This window comes from Panthera uncia, assembly GCF_023721935.1.
Source record: "Panthera uncia isolate 11264 chromosome A3 unlocalized genomic scaffold, Puncia_PCG_1.0 HiC_scaffold_11, whole genome shotgun sequence".
Taxonomy (NCBI): Eukaryota; Metazoa; Chordata; class Mammalia; order Carnivora; family Felidae; genus Panthera; species Panthera uncia.
In genome coordinates this window covers 61,815,107-61,829,214 of record NW_026057578.1, presented here as the reverse complement: position 1 = coordinate 61,829,214, position 14,108 = coordinate 61,815,107, and the positions used below count along the sequence as shown (strand labels likewise).

General features: G+C 41.4%; 1 protein-coding gene across 1 annotated transcript in view; it reads right to left on the bottom strand.

The window, feature by feature from the left end:
- PLEKHH2 (pleckstrin homology, MyTH4 and FERM domain containing H2) overlaps window positions 1–844 on the bottom strand; it is a 114,478-nt gene extending 113,634 nt beyond the window's left edge. Inside the window, exon 1 of the mRNA XM_049650217.1 lies at window positions 724–844. The gene's annotated coding sequence lies outside the window, so the exon portion shown is untranslated. The remainder of the gene's footprint in view (window positions 1–723) is intronic.
- Between the last annotated feature and the right edge of the window lie 13,264 nt (window positions 845–14,108).

Below are 14,108 nucleotides of genomic sequence, written 5' to 3'. Positions count from 1 at the left end.
GGTAGAGGCGTGCGACGGGCATTTTCACAAAGAGAGCAGTGACCTGCAGGTAGGACAGCACCAGAGCTCTGACGCGTAAATCGTTCAACTCGCTCTTTCCACAGAGTTTCGCACATCAAAATCGAGGGCACGGATGTTCCGTCTTTTAAAAAGTGGTCTAATAACTTCAGGGCCAGCGCCGTTTCGTAGTAGGTCACCTAAGGGCACTTTGACATTCCGGCAACTCGAGGGGTTCTTGCAACTTTTGGGAAGTTTCACCCAAGAGATCACAGCGCGGCTCCCAGGAAGCCGAGGCCGAGCCGCAGCATCCCTAGCTGCTCGTGCCCCTGGGGCGGGGACGCGGGGGCGCCGGCTGCACCCCCCTCCCCCAGAACCGCCCCCGCCGCGCCACACACCCAGCCCCGCGTTTTCAAACAAAATGTCACGGGAGACCAGGGGGCGAGGAGCCGGCGGCCACCAACCTCGGCCGAGACCCCAGTCCTGGAGGCAGCGAGGGGGCGATGCCGAGTGCCGGGGCTGCGGCGGCAGGCGCGGGGGCGAGTCCCGCTCCATCCTGCTCCAGCCGGCTCCACCGCCCTGGTCCCCGCCCGCCGGCTCTGCCCGCCGCCCCCAACCGCCGCCCGGCAAGCCCCCCGGGACGGCGCGCTCTCGAGGGGGCGGGGATCCCGGGCATCCGAGCCGCTGGGCTCGCCCCTCAGCTCCGGGCCCTCTCCATCTGCCTACCTCTGCTGCGGGACCCTGGCTGCAGTGCCCGAAGTCCTGGCCGCGCCTGGCGCGGGGATGCAGGGACTCTCCGCGGGTGCCCGCCTCGCTCCAAGCCTGGAGAGGGCCGGGGCAGGGCACCGCCTTCTCCTAGGACTGGAGGCCAGAGTAGCCAATCGGATGCGCAGCCGGCCGCCTGACGTCACTTGAGGGTGTGGCTACGACTTTGACTCCTCCTAGGCCCTACCTCTGGAGGGAGTTGTGTCCTATTCTGTCTGCCCCTAGTTTTCAACATACCTACAGCTCAGAGGTTGTCACCTCCGTTCCATCCTCCCTACCTCGGCTCAGCATCCACCGGTTTGGTCTCCCAGCCTGAAGTCTCTCCTCTTGCCAATCCGTCCTTCGCCCTCTTGCCAGGTTGCCTGTCCTCAAGTGCACTTTTGAGGTACACCCTGCCGAAGACCTTCGTTGACTTTCTTTCGCTTAAATTATCAAGAACAGACTTCCCAGGCCAGTATTCGAGGCCTACAACCTACTTTTTCAGGTTTATTTTTCACAACTGCCCTTCACACCAGAGTCTTGCTGTGCAATTCCCCCACCCCCAGGGAAGTCCATTTGGAAAGTTCACCTACTATTTCCTACGTCCCCTTTAAAAGTTCTAACTGTTCTCTAAGGCACAACTCAGATTATCTTCTCCACATAACCATGACTGTTACTCCTAGCAATAATCCCTTCTCTTGTTTCTGTTCCCTGAGCATTTAGGTTTTTACTCCCCTTGGCACTTAGCTCATTCTGCCTTAGGTACCGCTCCTTATCTCTCCATTAGACTGTGAGCTCTTTGAAAGAAGGATTCATTTTCTTCCTTTTTGCAGCCTCCTCCGCACCCAGCACAGAGCATTGGGTAAGAAGATGAGTGATAATTTTAATCTAATTGGATTTTACATCCCAAGATGGGGTCTGGCAAGGACAATCTCAAGGGGGAAAATTAGAATACTAAATACCATGGGTAATCCTTCTGCAGGTCATAAAGCAAGGTGAGACAAATTACTCTCTTTGGTTCACAGCTGGCCAATTAAGAATGTCAGAGGGCTTTTTCCATTACCATCTCTCTTTTTTTTTTTAATCTTATCTCACCTTATATAGAAAATGCATAAGAGATAAAGATTTACAAACTTCCTTAGAGAGAAAGCAATAAGTGAGTACAACTAAAAGGCCAGTGAGCAAGTATCAAACTTCCATATTTCTTCCAGATGAGCACTAATTTTGGACTGGATCCCAGACTACCCCCACACATCAAATTCCTTTTGCCTTCTGTGGGAGCTGATGATGCATATCACATGAAAAATTGTCTCCAAACAGTTTTGGCCAACAAACAGGCTGGACTGGGCTCATTTTACAGAGCATGCAGGAGTTAAATAAACAGAGTTTAAGTAACTTGCATAATTTAACGCAGCAAGTCAGTAGAGACCAAAGAACTAAGTGCGAGAGAAAGAATGCCAAAATAGAATCACTTCCGTTTGTGAGTCAGAATACTAAACAGACTAAGAGAGCTCAGTGAATAAAGTCACTCATGAAAAGAAGCTTTCTACACATGGCTGCCACCCTTGTAAATTTCAGCCAACATTTACTTACTGTCACCTTTTTCTAGAAACATGACTGAATTTGTTTGGCTATGGTGAATACAGTGGAATGGCATCTGGTTTCTGGATGTGCTAAGAAAAATACATGGTACAATGGAATATTATTTAGCAACAAAAAGAAATGGGGTGTTTATAAATGATACAGCATAGATAAATTTTGAATATATTATGCTGGGGTGCCAGGGTGGCTCAGTCGGTTGAGTGTTGAACTCCTGATTTTGACTCAGGTCGTGATCCCAGGGTCATGGGAGCGAGCCCCGCATCAGGCTCTGTGTTGAACATAAAAAGTGTTTGAGATTCTCTCTCTCTCCCTCTTCCTCTCTCTCTTTCCCCCCTCCTACTCCTCTCCCCTGCTCACACACACACTCTCTGTCTCTGAAATAAAAAAGAAAAAAAGAAAGAAAATATTATGCTAAGTGAAAGAAGCCAGTCACAAAAAGTCACATTTTAGGTGATCTTATTTACATGAAATGTCCAGAATTGACAAATTTATAGAGCCAGGAAGTAGATTAGTGGTTGTGAGGGGCTGGGGAGGATGGGAGTGATGGCTAAAGGCAGAAGGGTTTCTTTGAGGAAATGAAAACATTTTAAAACTTGTGGTGATGATTGTACAATTCTATGAATATGCTAGAGGCCATTGACAGGTACAGTTTAAATGAGTGAATCGTATGCTATGTGAATTAAATCTCAATAAAGCTGTTCTATAAAAGAAAAATACATGTTGAATTTTATGGTTTTTATATTCAGTAGTGGCAGTTGGAAAACATCTCTGACCAGCCTTCCTGAATGTTCATGGCATTCTGTACCTTTGCTTCATAGTATTTACCTCATTGTAATATTATATTTATTTGTGATTATTTGATTGCCTGTTTCCCCCTACTAAACTGTAATGAGAGCAGAAACTGTGTGGTTTTCCTTTTTCTTTTTAATATTTATTTACTTTTGAGAAAGAGACATAGTGTGAGTGGAGGAGGGGCAGAGACAGAGGGAGGCATACAATCCAAAGCAGGCTCCAGGCTCTGAGCTATCAGCACAGAGCCTGACGTGGGGCTCGAATTCACAAACCCTGAGATCATGACCTGAGCCGAAGTCAGAAGCTTAACTGAACAAGTCACCAGGCACCCCTGGCTTTCCTCCTTAATATCCAGCATCTATATATCCAGCATCTAGTGAATGGCATATAGTAGGTGCACAATAAATATCTGTTAAATGAATGAACAAAGGTGGTTATTAAGTACTTATAATATCCCAGGCACCATACTAGATTCTGAGGACTACAAAGATGAGCAAAATAAACGTGGTTTCTGTCTTCATAGAGTTGTGGTCTAGGGGGAGAGATGCACATTCATTAAATATTCACACAAATAAATATATAATTACAAATTGCATTCAGTGTTCTAGAGGAAAAGCACAAAATGCTGTGCAACTGAATAATAAGGCGATCTGGCCTGGTCTTAGGAGTCGAGAAGGACTTCTTTGAGAGAATGACAGTTGAGCTGAGGCTTGAAGGAACTAGCCAGACAAAAACAAAAGGATAATGGGCAGAGCATCCCAGGTTGTGGGAAGCACAGGTACCAGGCCCTGTGGTGAGGAGGAGCCTGAGACATTGGAGGGACCTAATAGAGACCAGAGAGGCCAGAACACAATGAGGCACAGTGAGCAAGGAGAGAAGTAGAGGAGGAGGAGGCTGTTGAAGAAAGAAGGCCAGACCATCTGGGGCCTTGAAGAACAAGGCTTCTCAAACTTTAATGGCGATCTTGTTAAAATGCAGATTCAGACGCCAGTAGGTCTGGGATGGGAACCAAGAATCTGCATTTCTAACAAGCTCCAGGGACACACTTTGAGTAGCAAGGCTGTGACTACAATTATTCCAGGAGCACAGGGAGTCCACTGAAGTGTTTTAAACAGAGACGTGACAAGACCAGATGTGACAAGAGTATGGAGGTGATTAGAAAAACACAAGTAGATTCAATGCAACCAGATGGGGAACTATTTCAGTCATTCTGGTGGGAAATGGTGGCAGCTGGGTAGCAGAGGTTATGGAAAAATGTGGCGGGTGACCAAAGCTGTTCTTTAGGAAGCTCTATCTAGCACGCAGCAAGAACAGCTAGGAGAGGGAGGAACAATTAGGAGCTAAGGGAGAGCTTCAGTGAAGATCTGAACTAGGGCACTCAGGGTGAGAATGAAGTGCAGGCCATGGTGGAATTGGAAGGCTCTGGGCGGAAGAGATAAAAATAGTAGACAGGTGACACAATGCACCTAGTGTTCTTTCAAGTGCTTTAGCAAATGTAAACTCATGACTATTTTGTAATATAGGGACCATTACTATTCCCACCTGACAGATGGGACAACTGAGGCACAGAGGTTAAATCACTGCCCTAAGGGTACACAGATATTATGTAATGGAACTGGGAATTCTGGTTTAACAGTAACCACTACTCTATACTACATCTCAGCTTCTTTCAAGAAATTGAATCTACAAGGTCTAACAATTGATTTGAAGATTGGGAACGTGAGGGTCTGGGAGGCTTTGTGTAACTGGGAAATGAAGGTGCCATTAACCAAAGCAGAGAAGCAAGAAGGGAGGAATTAGTTAACAGGAAGAATAAGATTTGGCTTATATGTGCCAAGCACAAGCTGAGATGTCAGTGAAACGTCCAGCAGGAGAGCCAGCAGAAAATTAGTCAGGCTGAGCTGGGGAGAAAGGTCTGGGTTGGGGTATACATTTCAAGGTAAGCTGCATAGAGGGGAGAGTCTTGTGGATTGCAAAATGATTGCGGACCACACAGCCATTTGGCATACCGGAAGCGGGAACAGCGAGGTTGGAAGGAGCAAGAATAAGGGAGCGGAGTAAATACTTGGGAAGAAAGATCTTGTTCTTTCATTCGATCACACATAAAATCCAACACAGGGAGGAGACACTGACCCCCACCTAGAATGAGCATGTGGCAGCTGGAGTAGAGAGAGTGGAAACCCCAGTTCAGAAACTAGAATTCCCAGCTCCTGGGGAAATATATCAAAGACAAGGGGAAGTTTGGGAAAAAGAAATAAAGCTGGTAGGAATAAATTCTCACCTGCTGACTGGAATGCAAGCCTGGACTATAGGCTTGGACACTCCAAGCTATTTATCTGCATCCCAGGAAAGCAGCAAATTCTGAGCACCAAAGAACTTGGCCTTCCTAGTAGAGATGGATAAAAGAGATGGCTGGGCTGATGGTGTGTTCCCAGTACCCAGGCTGTAATGACCTACTCAATCTTTTGGGTCTGCAGTGAAGGCAGGACCCTCTTCAATCTCACCTTATCTCACAGGTGAGCTGGACCCCTCTATCATAGATTGGTGTGGGGAGAAGCTCATAGGTGGGTCCAGGTCAAGGCCAACACTGGTGGAGGTAAGAATTTAATGGGCATTGGTAAGACCACAGAGAAAGAACAAGTGTGTACAGAGGAAAAAGAAAAACACTGGGCAGAGCTTTGCAGATCACTTATTTTAAGGGCAATTGAAAGGAAGAGAAGATTGAGGGGTAATCGGCCATGGCTTGGTCAGGACCCATGAAGCTAAAAACAAAGACACCACACGTGAGCATCACACAGGAAGACTGTGACCCAGATAGTATAAGAGGCGCCTAGGGGGCTCAGTTGGTTAAGCATCCAACTTTAGCTCAGGTCATGATCTCACAGTTCGTGAGTTCAAGCCCTACATTGGGCCATCAGGCTCTGTGCTGACAGCTCAGAGCCTGGAACCTGCTTCAGATGCTGTGTCTCCCTCTCTCTCTCTCTGCCCCTCCCCTGCTCATGCTCGGTCTCTCTCTCTCAAAACTAAACAAACATTAAAAAAATTAAGTCATCTTCTTTAAAAAAGCATTAAATGTGAACTGATGATTTATTCTGTTTGGAGTCAGTACCTACCAGACAGAGGCAGCCATTCTGATACAGATCCATATCACAGCCAGTAACTAAAAATCTTCCCTCTCTCTTTTCATATTGCACAAAGGGTCCGTTTAAGCCAGAAGTAAAGGAATGAAAAACACAGCAAAACTGACCACAACATCCCCTGACACTGACAATTAGAGAAAAGACACATTATAAGGACATTATTGTGTGCTGTGTAATAATTGTAAAATGAAAAAGGAGGGGTGCCTGGGTGGCTCAGTTGGTCTAGCGTCCCACCTGGGCTCAGGCCATAATCTCGCAGTTTGTGGGTTCGAGCCCCACGTTGGGCTCTGTGCTGACAGCTCGGAGCCTGGAGCCTGCTTCGGATTCTGTGTCTCCCTCTCTCTCTCTGCCCCTCCCCTGCTCACACACACACTCTCTCTCTCTCTCAAAAATAAAATAAACACTGGGGCACCTGGGTGGCTCAGTCAGTTAAGCCTCTGACTTCAGCTCAGGTCATGATCTCGCGGTCTGTGAGTTCAAGCCCCACATCGGGCTCTGTGCTGACAGCTCAGAGCCTGGAGCCTGTTTCGGATTCTGTGTCTCCCTCTCTCTCTGACCCTCCCCCGTTCATGCTCTGTCTCTCTCTGTCTCAAAAATAAATAAATGTTAAAAAAAATTAAAAAAATAAAATAGTCATTAAAAATTTTTCTTAAAAACAAGGGAAGAAAATTTTCCCTTAAAAAAAAAAAAAGTATCCTCAAAAGACTGGAAAAAGCAGAAGTGAACAGGATGGCAGAGAATACTTGGTGAGGAGGTGGGGTCTGAGCTGGGGAAAGATTTGGTGAATCAGAAGGAACTGGTTACCTCATTGATGGTTTGGGGATGGGTGAACCTCTTGAGCCCAGGAGGCAATAGCCCATATATATGAATGAATGAATGAATGAATGAATGAATGTGGTATCCATGAGGTAGATTAAACCATCCTACACAGCTGGAAGGAAAGAGGTTTACATCATCAGTTTACATCAGTTTACAGTCCAGTCCTAACAACTGACACTGAGGTGTTGAGAAACAAGACCTACCACAACATTATCCAAAGTGTGTGTATCAGGTTTCTTCTGTCATTGCCTATGGGATAGGGATACAGCATGGATGATTCAGAAAACCTGGAGGGGCCACTGAAGAGGTATTTGATTGGCACTGAACTGAATCAAGTACAATGCCAGTACACATAAGCTATTGTAAACTTACATGAAGCATTTATTTGAAGGATAGCCGATACATAGCAGGAAAATCCCGAGTTGAAGTGAGGAGAAGTGGGGAGATGAAGTAAGGAAATGTACAAATGAGAGGGCTGTATGTAGGGAAAGAAGAGGGTCAATGTCGTGTTGAACTCAAGAGGTGGGTTTGCTCTGAGCCTAGCTGGAGTAATCTGAGATGATTTGGCAGCAGTATTTCGAACAATTGAAAGGAAAAAGTAATTACTTGGATCCTTGTTTTCAATAGTCTCTTCCTTCACTTAACCAAATTCATATGGTGACCCTGTACTTGGAACTTTAGTGCTATGTTACCCTGTTGTACACTCAAATCAATATAAACACCTTGTTTTAGTTCCCCATAGCCATTTTTGTTTTACAACATTTTGTTTCCCGATTATAAAAGCAATAAAAATTCATTTTCACTGGAAACGATAGAGACAGAACAACGAAAAAAGTTTAAATTACCCACAGTCCATCATTCATAAACACTATTATGCTGTTGTCTTTCCATTCAGGGTTTATTTCTATATGCTGTTTTCCCTTAATGAGATTTCCTTGTAAAATTATGTTGAATGCACACTTTTTATCCTGCTCTCACACTAAGACTCTACTGTGAGCCTTTTCTTTGTCGTTAAGTATTACTTAAGAACATTTTTAATGACTAGCTAATATTCCACCATACAATTTTACCCTAATGTATTTAACTATTCTCTTGTTAACATACAATTGTATTCTTTCCAGTTTCCCCCTAGTATAAAAACAACATAACCGTTTCAATGTTTTTGTGCTTTCCAAATATAACAGTCCTTTGGAAGACTTTTTTCATAGCAGCTTTCTTGAGATATGCTTCACATACTATACAATTGACTTATTTAAAGTGTACAATTCGATGATTTTTAGTGTAGTCACAGATGTGCGCTGTTTAATTTTGTCTGCACCAAATCGGGAAATTCTGGTCAGCTCTGGATTAGCAAGAATTGGGCTTTGGCCCGGTTCCGGAGACACAAAGCTAACCAGGTTTCATTTTTACAGACTGTTCCATCTTTGGGGGGCTTTCTCAACATGAAACCACATGTCTTCCAAGAGACACCTGTTGCCTTCATGTTTTCTCCTTATACGCTAACGTGCACCCTTAACTTTCTAACTGGCACAATTTCACCAGGGACAATTGGGAATGCGGTGGCCCAGTTGGGGAAATTTTGACACGAATGAGGTTGTTCATTTGAGAAGTACCTCAGAACAAAAAAAAGAGAGAAAGCTTCTTAAGGAGATTGACTTGTTTGTCTAAAAGAGAGAAAATTTTGTTTAAGCTTAGAGACACCTTCTTTATTTTTTGTGCTTCAGGAATGAATGAGACCTCACGTTTTAATTTATGGCTCGATAGAGTTGTCAAGGAGTCAAGTTACATCCAAATCAACTACGTATCACTCTCTTTTGTGTGTATATAGGTAACATTTATTCTTCTCTATCTAAACTTTCTTCCCCCTCCTCACAGAGGGATCATAATCAGCTTTTTTACAGGAACAGTTTCACATTTGTCTGAAGGTGGCTCCCTCATGTTTCCCTTTCCTTTCCTTTCCTTTCTTCTTTCCTTTCTTCTTCTTCTTTTTCCTTCTCTTGGGAAACTTTAGAGATTAAATAATTTTAAAGAACCATTCAGTTGTTATGTGCTTACCCCAAGAATAGTCCAGACAAGCAGTCAAAAGTATCTAAAAAAAAAAAAAAGAAAAGAAAGAAAGAAAAGAAAAGGTTATTAAACTATGTGTCTTCTTATTGGCACTAAAAAGTATATCTACACAATAGGCTGCATAACGCTATGAGGTGAGAAGAAAAGCCTTTAATTTTAGGACGAAAGAATAATTTCTGTCATGATTGAGAGTCTTTAAAAATTAGTTTACCATATAAAAATGTCAGCCCAACAGTTTTGTTTGTTCAAGACCAGGGTTAAATTTCTTATGATTCAAACTTCTTAAATTTTTTATTTTGGTTTTATGAATTAAGTAAATTACCACTGTTTCCACAACTTGCTTTAAGTAAAAAGTTACATGTATAAAATTGTATTCAACTAAATGGAATGAAATGACTGTCTGTTCAAAAGGTTTAATTTTGTGAAATTCTTACAATGCTACAAATGATAGGCATTTAATGTGTTAGCTATGTTATCATTTCCAGGTTTTTAACTAACTTCAAAACCTTAGGCAAATCATTAATTTAATTAATAAATAATCTTTGGATGTACAGGCAGTTTCTAGAAGAAGAAACAAATATAAAACATTAGTCACTAAACGTAGTTTTAAGTTACCTTTATCGCTTAAATTGACAATAGATTAACAAAATATGCAAATACACTTGGATGACACACACACATTTTAGTTATTTTTCCTCCTCAGATTTGTTAAAATTATGTGAAATAAATATTGAAGAAAAAAATAGTTAGACAGCATTTGGTTTTCAATTCTTTAGCTTTCTTTTGTGCCTGAAAAAAAGAAAAGTTAGTTACCTTGGATAAATGTGACAATATAATATTTTTTTAAAACATAAGTATATACACAATGATAATGCATATGCTTTTCTGTTTTTAAGAAAGTCATAGTTTATTTATTTATTTTTAAATGCTTATTTATTTTTGAGAGAGAGAGAGAGAGTGCATGAGTGGCAGAGAGAGAGAGGGAGACAGAGAATCCAAAGCAGGCTCTGCACTAAGAGCAGAGAGCCCAATGCAGGGCTCAGACTCACAAACTGTGAGATCATGACCTGAGCTGAAGTCTGCCACTTAACCGACTGAGCCACCCAGGCGCCTCAGTCATAGTTTATTTAGATGGTAAATTTACTGTGATATATACATTGTTTTATTTATTTTATTACTAAGTTACTTATATTCTAAAACCATAAAGGCTTAAAATGAATACCTATTTGCATATTTATAGATCTGTATATGAATGTGGCAATGAATACATATAAAGGTGTATCAATAAATCCTTTACTGCAGACCATTATGTGACTAATCTACAAAAAGAGTAATATTAGAGTTTTGATCTTTTTTTTTCTATAAAATGGGTATGTTGTTTTAGGTACAGATCAGTAGAAGTCACTAAATTCTTTTGCTCACTCATGGTGCTTCTTGACATAGTCCTAAATCATTTTTTAAGAGTCCCTATTTTAGGATGCCTGGCTGGCTCACTCAGTACAACATGTGACTCTTGATCTCAGCATTAAGTTCAAGTGCCACATTGGGTATAGAGCTTACTTAAAAGTAAAATCTTTAAAAAAAAAGAGTCCTTACTTTTGAAAAAAGTTAAATTCCTAGCAATCATTGTTTACTGCAATGTTTTTACAACTTTGCTGCAAATTGTTAGTCTTTAGATATTTATCAACCTGTCTCTTAATCATTCTTGATGTTGCCTTTTCTAAATTCAACCCTCAAATTCTGAATAATAAAGCTGTTAAGATGCTTTTTATGACTGAACTATTTTTCAGTTTCCTAAATGACTAGTAGGCAAGACAAAGAATTGTTCCATTCGCTATAAAAGAAAGGAAAATAGGAATATCAGGTTTGTCTAAAATTCTCCAAATTGTAAAATTCTCCAAAACCTGTATGAGAGTTCTTTTCTTTTTTTTTTTTTTTTTCTTTTTTTGGCAAATTTAGGATGAAGAAAAAAAACTGACAATAAAAAAGAGTTTATCTTCTTAGGCAAATTATGCTTATGTAAAATGTCTTTCTCAAAATCAAATATGCAGGATTGTGTACGTTCTAGGATTGTATACTTTTGAAGTTGTTTTTTTTTTTTTTAAACATGCTCATGTATAATCACAAAAATTGGTACAATGACTCTCTGTCAAAATGTGTTTCCTAGGATCCTAGATTCACAATCTGTATTTCCCTTTGTTTATGAAAAGTCTGAATAAACACTAGCAGTATTAATTCAAATACCTGGTAATCTTCAGAGATCTATTGTTTATTTCAGCATTTCATTGAGTAATCAAAACATAGCCACCTTGTCTGACAGTGTGACAGCAGTAGGAAAAGGTATAAAAACTTCAATTGATTTTGTAATGGTTCCCATGCTATATACATTCTTCTGTTGATAGAAAACACTCATCACTTCTCAGCAGGTCACCACCTAATCTTTATACAATATTGTATTGCCCTTTCTATATCACCACAGCACTAACATAGCCACTGTCCTCCCTTTCCGTGAAAAGAGAACCCTGTGATTACGTAACCCCTACCAAGGAACTCTCCTTGTCCCTTACAGATCTTGGAGAAACACCTTGCATATCTCTGATATAATTTTATAATCATTTATACTTAAACTAAAAGTTGCCAAAGAGGCTAGGCTATCACAAATTTACCCTGGAAATTTAAGCTTCTCACAGAAATTAAATCAGTTCAGTCGCCATATTAACTGCTCTTGCCTAGGCCTGCCAACTAACAAAACATAAAATATTTGTACTGATAGTGGATATTGTTAGTCTATGATTTCAAAATGCTTTAGAAACAGAGTTCCTGACCACCTCAGGAATCCTTATAAAATAGACTGTGAAATAAAGAACCTTGAGATGTTTTGCTTGGGATAGACACAATAAAAGTGAGAATTTAACAAAAATCCTTTCTGACATTACCCACAATAGCTGAGAGAAAGAAATTAGTCATGATATAGAGGCAACATTAGTGGGGTAATTTTAAGAAGTATTGCTGATGTTTGTATTGTATATCCTATTTGTCAAATATTTATAGCTCATTCCTTCATTTCCTTTGTGACTTTGCTCAAATATAACCTCATGAGTGAAGTCTTCTCTATTTTTTAAAAATTTTTTAATGTTTATTTTTGAGAGAGAGAGAGAGAGAGAGACAGAGGTGAGTGGGAGAGGGGCAGAGAGAGAGACAGAATCCGAAGCAGGCTCCAGGCTTCGAGCTGCCAGCACAGAGCCCAACACGGGGCTTGAACTTAAGAACTGTGAGATCATGACCTGAGTCGAAGTCAGACGCTTAACTGACTGAGCCACCCAGGTGCCCCTTCTCGGACTATTTTATATGAAATAAGAAACTTCTCCTCCCCCCATCCTGCTTTATATTACTTTATAGCAGTTTGTGTATTGTCTGTCTTTCCCAGTAGAATATAAACTCCATGAGGTTCTTTGCTCTATTTAGTCCTGCCATTTTCAATGCCTGGAGATGCCTAATATACAGTGGGCACTGAATAAATGTTTGTTAAATAAATAAAATACCTTCCTAACTCTATTGCACTTAGCAGTTTTCATTTTGTCATTCAACATACAGTACCTTTCATCTTTTCAGCACTGTGCTGAGATCTGATAATGAACAGTGAGTAGCCTCTGCCTTCAGGGAGGTTACAGTATAGTCAGAGGCAAATGTCAAGTAAATTGGCCACTAAAGCACAGTATAATAGAGGTTGTGTTAGGTAGATATACCAGACACTGTGGGACCATGTAGCAGACTCTTGTAGCCCAGCTTTAAAAAAAAAAAAAAAAAAAATTTTTTTAATGTTCATTTATTTTTGAGAGAGAGAGAGAGACTGAGTCAGAGCACAAGCAGGGGAGGGACAGAAAGAGAGGGAGACACAGAATCCAATGCAGGCTCCAGGCTCCAAGCTGTCAACACAGAGCCCAACACAGGGCTCAAACCCATGAATCATGAGATCATGACCTGAGCCAAAGTCAGCCACTTAACCCACTGAGCCACCCAGCACCCCTTGTGTAGCCTAGTTTTGAAGGAATCAAAGAAGAATTCCTGGAGGAAGTACAGTTCTAACAAAGACACAAAGGACAAGGAGCTAATCCAGATGGGCAGTTTGGAGAGTCAAAAGTGTTTCACTCTTAGAAAAGGGTGTACAGTGAGAGAGGATGTTGGAAAACTGAAGACTTTCCCTCCCCAAGGGCACTGATTTGTTTCATGTGTTCAAGTCTTTGCATGTGGTGCTCCCTCTGCCGGGAATGGCTGGAATGCCACCTGTTTACCGCACAGTCACTTCTACGTCCTGAGAAACCTCCGGTTTCTTCTTTGTCCCATCTCTATTACCAGTGTTTCCTCCGTTCAAGCCCCTAGCAATGCTTTTCCTCAATGCCAGATGGATTTCCTTAGAGAACAGAAAATATGCCTCAGGTACTTTGTATCATTAGGCACTAGGAAACCAAAAGACCTGGCACAGAGTAGGCACTCACTAAATATTTGTTGCATGAATGAGTGAATAATTAGTTCTGCTTCTGAATGTCATTTTCTGATTCTATTACTTGGAGGGAGGAGTAATGACTGGAAAATCCCATGACCATCCCACACCAAAAAAAAAAAAAAAAAAAAGAGAGAGAGAGAGAGAGAGAGAGACAGAATGACTGCAGAGTGAAAAAATCATCTAAATATAGATATTGACAGATCTATTGGTGTATCTATTTTGTCCATCTATCTATCTGCCTATCTGCCTACCTATCCATCCAGCCATCCATTTATCCATCTATCCATGTTCTAGCTGGTGCTTAATTAGTAAAAGAGGTAAAGAACCACAAATGTGTCGTATTCCATAAACTTGTCAATATATGCCTCCAATTAGTTCTGTGAACACATCTGTATTCTGTGAGATGGGGCTTTCATTCAGGATATTTATTAGGGACCACCTTT